We start from the raw sequence: 7524 nt of genomic DNA, 5'->3' as shown, positions 1-7524 counted from the left end.
TGGAGTGACCTCTCCGTGTTCAAGCTCGAGGCTTGGACCGCGAGCCCGGATGGCATTCCCCGCTCTTCTGAGCTTCTGCTCGAGGAGCCCGACGAGCTCGCCGGCGCGGACCCCGATCGCGTCGACCGTTTCGCCCTGGCACTCATGCGATTCCCTGTCACCATCCATGTCCGTCGTGCCGTAGACTACCGCTTCCCTTCGCCACCACCCCCTCCGCCGCCGCCTGGCAATGGCCCCGACGGCGCATCGGACCAGGACACACCTCCCTGCCCCAACGCCTGGCCGCACAGGCACGACTTTCCGTGTCCTCCTGGAAACTCGCATGCCGGCCGCCCCTCCTGCCGGCTGATTCCGGCCAGCGGGGCCGCCGCCGCGTTGCGCCCTCCTACCGCAATTGGCGGGGTGTGCTGGGACCGTATCTAGCCACTAGCGCGGCGCCACGTCGCCCGGTCAGCACGCGGCTGACGTCCCCTCCTGGCCCCCGTCCCGCGCCCCACATGCTGTCGGGACCTGCCGCCCATGCCAGGCCATCGCAACGGTAGGATTCCCATCGGTTCAAACCCGGCCCCTGGCCTTGACCGGGGTGGACTCTACACGTGGCGCGTCCTCCGCCACAACTCCCCTTGAGCCCGCCTCGGATTCGCTGATTCTCCACGACACGCCACCAAACCCTTCCAGCCCCCTGGCAGTTGCCAGAGCAGATAACCTTATCACCGTGCAGGCCAACTCCCCTTTGTAGCCTTCGCCACCAGCCTGTCGCCCTGGCGGCCAGCCCGATGATATCTGCGCTCCTCGGGAGACAGCTTTGGTGCCCCACCAACCCCCACCCCTGACCGTCGCGGATCCCCAAGGGGACGTGTTGGACCGGCCACTGGTTGGACCCACTGGCGATCCCCAGGACGCCACCCCGCCCCCAGCTGGGCCCGACGCAGATCCCCAGGCCACTTCTGAGGTCTCGGCTGGGCCGGATCTCACCCACCAAGCCGCCACCTGTCCTGCTGATTGCAACCATGCAGAGCACGTAGCCGGCGGCCCACGTGGCGCACCCAGCAGCTCCATGCTGATTCCCCCATGCACGTCCAATGGGACCGCTTCCTGTGCCATTCCGCCCCATGTTCTCAGCTTCCTGGACTCGGTCAAGATGCCAACGGCGCCGCTTCTCGCTACTCTGGCCCCCAGGCGCAAGCGGGCCGAAATCCCGCCCAACTTCACGCCATGCCGGAGCGGACGGATCGCCTCGCAAGATCAGGGCTACGACGCGAAGACAAAAGCCAAACGCGTGCTCCTTCGCAAGCTTGGCCTGCTCGGGAGCGACGAGCTGCTTTTCGCTGACCTTCTCGCTAGATACTCACGGCTATTCGAGCGACCGCTGGCCACGAATGTTGTCCTTGCTTTTGCGGACTTTTTTGGGTGGCGCGTGCCGCGGGAGCTCATTGCGAGCCCCGTGCATGGCCAGGCCCTCCTCACCGAGGCATGACTAGGCATTCCCTAGTCCATCTTGCGCCCCCAACTCTCATGGATAATCACATCAAAGTTGTATTCTGGAATGTGCGTGGTCTTAACAGCAAAGCCAAGCGCACCGCTGTCCGCACTGTTATTGCCTCTACTTCCCCCCTCGTGGTATGCGTTCAAGAGACTAAATTGTCCCTAGTGACGCCCACTCTGGTTTTCGAGACGCTTGGTGCCAGCTTCGCCGACTTTTACTTCCTCCCCACGGTGGGCACATGCGGCGGCATTCTTCTCGCTTGGCGTAGCGACGCGATCGCTCTGGCCAACCCGACCATTGGGACCTACCACGTCTCTGCAATGGTCTCTTCCCTTTCGGGGGGCGACACCTGGTGGATCACCGGCGTTTACGGGCCGCAAAGTGCCCCTGACAAACTTGCGTTCCTCTCCGAGCTTCGCGACCTACAGGACTCTATTGTCGGACCTTGGGTCTTAGGTGGCGACTTCAACATGGTGACCTCCATCGCTGACAAGAGCAACGGTCGGGTCAACCACCGTATGATGAACCAATTCAGGCGCCTCATTGCCGACTTGGCCTTGCGTGACATCTACCTCCATGGCCGAAGATTCACTTGGTCCAACGAGCAAGACAACCCCACGCTCGTGCGCAACGATCGTGTTCTTTGCACACCATCGTGGGAGATCAACAACCCCAACCACATGCTCCATTGCCTCGCTTCGGCGGCCTCCGATCACTGTCCACTCGTTCTTGACTGCTCTCCCCACGAGCGCGGCCGGCCGCGCTTCCACTTCGAGCGATTTTGGACCAAGCTCGAGGGCTTCCACCATACCGTTGCTACGGCTTGGCACTCTGAGGAGCCCGATCCGGACCCATTCCGGCGAATCTACGCACGCCTAAAGGCTACGGCGCGCGCGCTCAGGAGTTGGAGCTCGCGATCGCTCGGAGACATCTCTACGCAGCTCCTAGTTTCCCGCGAACTCATATACCGCCTCGACCTGGCTCAAGACAAGCGCATTCTTTCTGCGAGTGAAGCCTGGCTCCGGCGAGAGCTCAAACACAAGTACTTGGGTCTGGTCTCTCTTGACCGCTCCATTGCTCGGGAGCGGGCTCGCTTCTCCTGGCTTAAGGAGGGAGACACCAATACGGCATTCCTCAAAATCCACACCGCCCATAGACGCCAAAAGAGCCACATGACGGGGTTGCATCAGGATGGCCACTTTGTTAGCGATCTTCTTGGCATGGCACGGGCTGCGTTCGACCACTTTACTGCTACCATTGGTTCCCAGCCCACGCGTGACCACGCGCTCAACCCGCGCCTGTTCAATCAACGCCGCTTCGACCTGCTACCGCTCGACGAGCCTTTCTCCGAGGACGAGATATGGAATGCAATCAAGGCCCTGCCGCTTGGCAAGCCGCCGGGACCGGACGGCTTCACAGCGGAATTCCTACGCTCATGTTGGGCCATCGTCAAAGACGACATTTGTGCCGCATTCGACAAACTCTACACTATGAACGGCATGGGATTTCGCAAACTCAATGAGGCGCTTCTCATCCTACTGCCCAAGAGACAAGATGCATCGACCCTCGTGCATTACCGCCCGATCAGTCTTATACACCTCATTGCCAAGCTTTTCGCCAAAGTACTCTCCCTTCGGCTTGCGCCGCGTCTCCGGGAGATGGTGTCCACGAACCAAAGTGCGTTCATCGCCGGGAGGAGTGCGCATGATAACTTCCTTCTCGTCCAACAAACGGCCCGGCTCCTCCACAACCTCAAGGCGCCGCGTGTTCTTCTTAAATTGGACATCGCCAAGGCATTCGATACGGTGGCGTGGCCATTCCTCCTCGAGATGCTACGACACTTGGGGTTTGGCATGCGTTGGTGTGAGTGGATTTCGATCCTCCTCTCCACTGCTTCGACTCGTGTTCTCCTCAACGGCTCCCCCGGGCCGCCGATCGCTCATGCCCAAGGGCTGCGCCAGGGTGACCCGGTGTCCCCCATGCTGTTCACCCTGGTGATCGACAAGCTCAACGCGCTCCTCGAGCATGCCACCAACCAGGGAATCCTCCAGCGACTGACCACGTGCCACGCCGCGTCCAGCATATCCATGTTCGCCGACGACGTGGTCATCTTCTGCCACCCCGACGCCCAGGAGCTCTCCGCCATCAGAATGCTGCTTGATATTTTTGGCAACGCCTCGGGTCTTCAAACCAACTTCCTCAAGTGTTCCGCTTCACCAATCAGATGTGGCGACAACCACCGCGCCACCATTGGCGCCTCCCTCTCCTGCCCGCTGGCGGAGTTTTCCATCAAATACCTAGGGCTACCGCTCTTAACTCGCAAAGTGCCGGCCTCTGCCCTCCTTCCACTCATCGACAAGCTTACCACGAGGCTCGCCACCTAGAAAGCCTCCCTGCTGTCCTGAGGCCAGCGGCTTGCTCTTGTTAGACATGTCCTCACCGCCATGCCGGTGCATATCCTGTTAGCGCTGGCGCTCCACCCGGCGATCCTCAGAAGGGTCAACAGGCTCATTCGAGATTTTCTCTGGCACGGCAACAAGGATGCCCATGCTGGCTGCTGCATCGTCTCTTGGCAGAAGGTATGCCGTCCCCTCGCGCTTGGTGGACTGGGGATTCGCGATCTGCACCGTACCGGCGTCGCCCTCCGCACCAGGTGGCTCTGGCTGCAGCGAACCGACCCCGACCACTCCTGGAAGCATCTCCACCTCCCGACCGATCACGAGGCCTCTGTGCTCTTCCGTGCTTCCACGACCTGGATCATCGGCAACGGCAACACCTGCAAGTTCTGGCAGGACCACTGGCTCAATGGGCGCTCCATCCCCGAGATTGCTCCCGCCCTCTCTGCCCTCATCCCGAGGCGCCGCCGAAGCCAACGCCTTGTAAGCGATGCTCTCAACAACAGAGGCTGGATCGCCGACATCCACGACACCTTACACCCCCGCGCGGTCATCGAATATGTCGAGCTATGGAGGCTGCTCCAAACTATCCAACTCTCCAGCGAGCCCGACAAGCTCTCCTGGAAATGGACGGCCGATGGGAGCTACTCCGCACGTTCGGCCTATCACGCGCTGTTCATCGGCGCCACCACCGCACCATTCTGGCGCCCCATCTGGAAGACTTGGGCTCCTTCCAATGCGAAGATCTTCCTATGGCTCGCCTCTCTCAACAGATGCTGGACCGCCGACCGGAGAGCGCGCCACAACCTTCCCCATGCCCCCATTTGCAAGTTGTGCAGCCAAGAAAACGAGACACTGCACCACCTTCTCGTCGGCTGCGTCTTCTCGCGCATCGTCTGGCACGACATCATGGCGTGGTGCCGCATTCCAGCCCTTCCCCCTGATGGCGCTTCCGGCTTCTTCGACTGGTGGATGGCAACGATGGCCAGCACGCCAGCCTGCCTCCGCAAAGGGATGAACTCCATCATCATCCTCACCTCTTGGGCACTTTGGAAGCATCGCAACGCAGCCCTCTTCGACAATGCTGCACCCTCCTCCAACAAACTCGTCAAGGACATCAAACAGGAGGCGACACTCTGGGCAAGAGCCGGCGGCAAAGGGCTCGATAGGATCGTTTCTGTAACTTAGTGATGTAATCTATGAGGCTGAGCATCCTCCCTCCCTCGCTGCTCACCAAGCGCCTAGGCCCGCCATCTCTTGTGTACGAGGCCTATGACGCTCACCCTTGTACTCTCCCCCAACCTTTCAATGGAATGATACGCAACTTGCGTATTCGGGAAAAAAAGAAGGGCCGAGCCCATGATATACAAACAGATTACGGGCTGATAGAGAAAAGAAAGGAAACAGGCCGATCAAAAGGTCGTGACAGCAAAAATGCTAAACGCATGGAGCGAAGCGCACTACAGAACACAACGACCTGAAGCAGACATGCACGAGATTTGCAGTACAGATAGATCGAACGGCCTACAATTTAGATGTGAGATAGCTATTTCACATCTACTCCCTATGTTTCTAAATATAAGTCTTTGTGGGGATTCCATTATGGAATACATACGAAGCGAAATGAGTGAATTTACACTTTAAAATGCATCTATATACATTCGTATGTGGTTCATAATGAAATTTCTACAGAGCTTATATTTATGAACGGAGGGAGTAGATGTGAAATAGCAATCCCGTAAACTTAATTCCTTGTTCATGCACGTTGATCCAAGCCACACAAAAATCATGGATGAATGAAACATCATAATTTGTACAAAAGAGGATAGCTAGCAATGAGTCTGCATCTGGAATTTCCCACTTTTATTCTTACCCATGCAAACAAGAACACATAATCGACATTTAGATTCGTGTATGGTTTCAGCACAGCAGTCAGCAAAGTTTGCTTCTTCTCAACAACAGTTTTGCTTGCATGAACAGATAATTAACCAAATTCGTGCAGAGCTCCAAATTCATGAACAAGCATTTTGCACGTACAAATGCACGAGCAAGCATCCGGTCCAACGAGCATCCCGAGGCCGGCTTCCTAGCTAGAGCCTCAAATCGCCGAGCGTCTGCGCAATGGACGAGCGGAGCAGCTCCTCCGCCGTGACGCTCTTGTAGCACGGCGGGCCAACCGCGTCGGCGACCGCCGGGGCGCACGCCCTCGCGGCGTTCGCCCTGAAGAATCACCCCACCGACACTCTTGGCCCCACGCTCTTGGACACCACGCGGTGCACGACGCTCTTGAACCTGTCGTTGGACACCAGCTGCAGGAAGTCGCCGACGTTCACCAGCAGCGCCCCCGGCATCGCCGGCGCGTCGGCCCACGCAGCGGGCTCGCCGCCGTCGCCGTCCACGAGCACCTGGAGGCCGCCGACGCCGTCCTGGAGCAGCACGGTGAGGAAGGCGGGGTCGCTCAGCGTCAGGTGCGGCTCCGGGCACGCCGGGTAGTAGTGGCCGGACACGCTGAGTGCCTCCAGGCAGCCGGCCTCCTCCTCCAGGTAGGCAGGTACCCGCGCCGCACCCCCAGGGCCTCAGAGAGCAGCCCAAAGAACTCGCGCCCCAGCGCCCGAATCTGCGCCGTGTATCCGGCGCGGCGCCCCTGAGCGCCGGCGGGAGGAGCTCCTCGTCGTCCTTCTCCTTGTCCATGTCCTCCATGTAGATGGTGTCCCGCCATTTGCCCAGCAGCGTCCGGAAGAGGTCGGCGTTGCAGTTGTAGCGCACGCGCCGCGCGGCGTCCCGCGTGTAGTAGGGCGCCTTGGCCTCCGGGGGCTCCTCGTTGAACCGCCGCCCCGCCGCCAGCATTCGCCACATGGCCGCCTCCGGCACGCCGTGGTTCACCAGCTGGAAGAAGCCCGCGGCCTGAGCGGCCGCCCTCACCGCGCCGACCACCTCCGACCGGCTGCCCGAGAGGTCGACGACCGGGATGGCGGCGGCGTCGGGGCAGGCCGACTGGGAGAGCGGGTCCGGAGGGTGGCGGAAGAAGGCCGGTACGGCCGTGACGCCGGCGTCCACGAGGCCCTTCACGCCGGCATTGGTCTCGTCGAAGGCCTTGATGGCGGCGAGGCGGTCGGAGGCCATGGTGGATGAAGCCACGAAGGCGGCAAGCTAGCGCAAGCAGCCAGTGCACTCACGTGCTTGTACTGAACTACTGATGGATGATGAGCCGGTGGGTGATGGATCCATCATCCATGTGGAGTGCTGCAAGCTGAACAGCTGGTGTGGACCGTCCATGTGGAGTGCTGCAAGCTGAACAGCTGGTGTGGACCGTGGACGTGGACGTGGACGGATCACATGCGAGCTGCATGGCTTGTCTATATTGTTGCCGCGTAGACATGCATGCATTCACCAATCGTGTGCTTGCGTACCCGTCACCGCTGCCACCTAGTATTGGCACGGGTGTCGCCCTCCTTTTGGAATCTGAAAACAACCGGACCACTCTTGGTCTACTGGCCGGTGCAACGATTTCACGAGCGTCTTGTCTGTATGGTAAGACCAACTCCAACGCGCTATCCAAACCGACAAGTGGTTTAGTCGCTTTTTGTTTGTTTGAGTCGATATTTTGAACGACGTATGTGGCCATTTTTATATACATATCAA

The 7524-nt window shown here is 59.7% G+C and overlaps 1 pseudogene; it reads right to left on the bottom strand.

Annotated features, from left to right (window-relative positions):
* Positions 1-5724: 5724 nt before the first annotated feature.
* On the bottom strand, positions 5725-7229 carry LOC125521366 (annotated as a pseudogene).
* Positions 7230-7524: the final 295 nt, after the last annotated feature.

Source organism: Triticum urartu, chromosome 7 (assembly GCF_003073215.2).
Source record: "Triticum urartu cultivar G1812 chromosome 7, Tu2.1, whole genome shotgun sequence".
Classification (NCBI taxonomy): domain Eukaryota; kingdom Viridiplantae; phylum Streptophyta; class Magnoliopsida; order Poales; family Poaceae; genus Triticum; species Triticum urartu.
The sequence above is the reverse complement of the archived record's forward strand: the minus strand, read 5'-3'. Positions and strand labels throughout refer to the sequence as shown.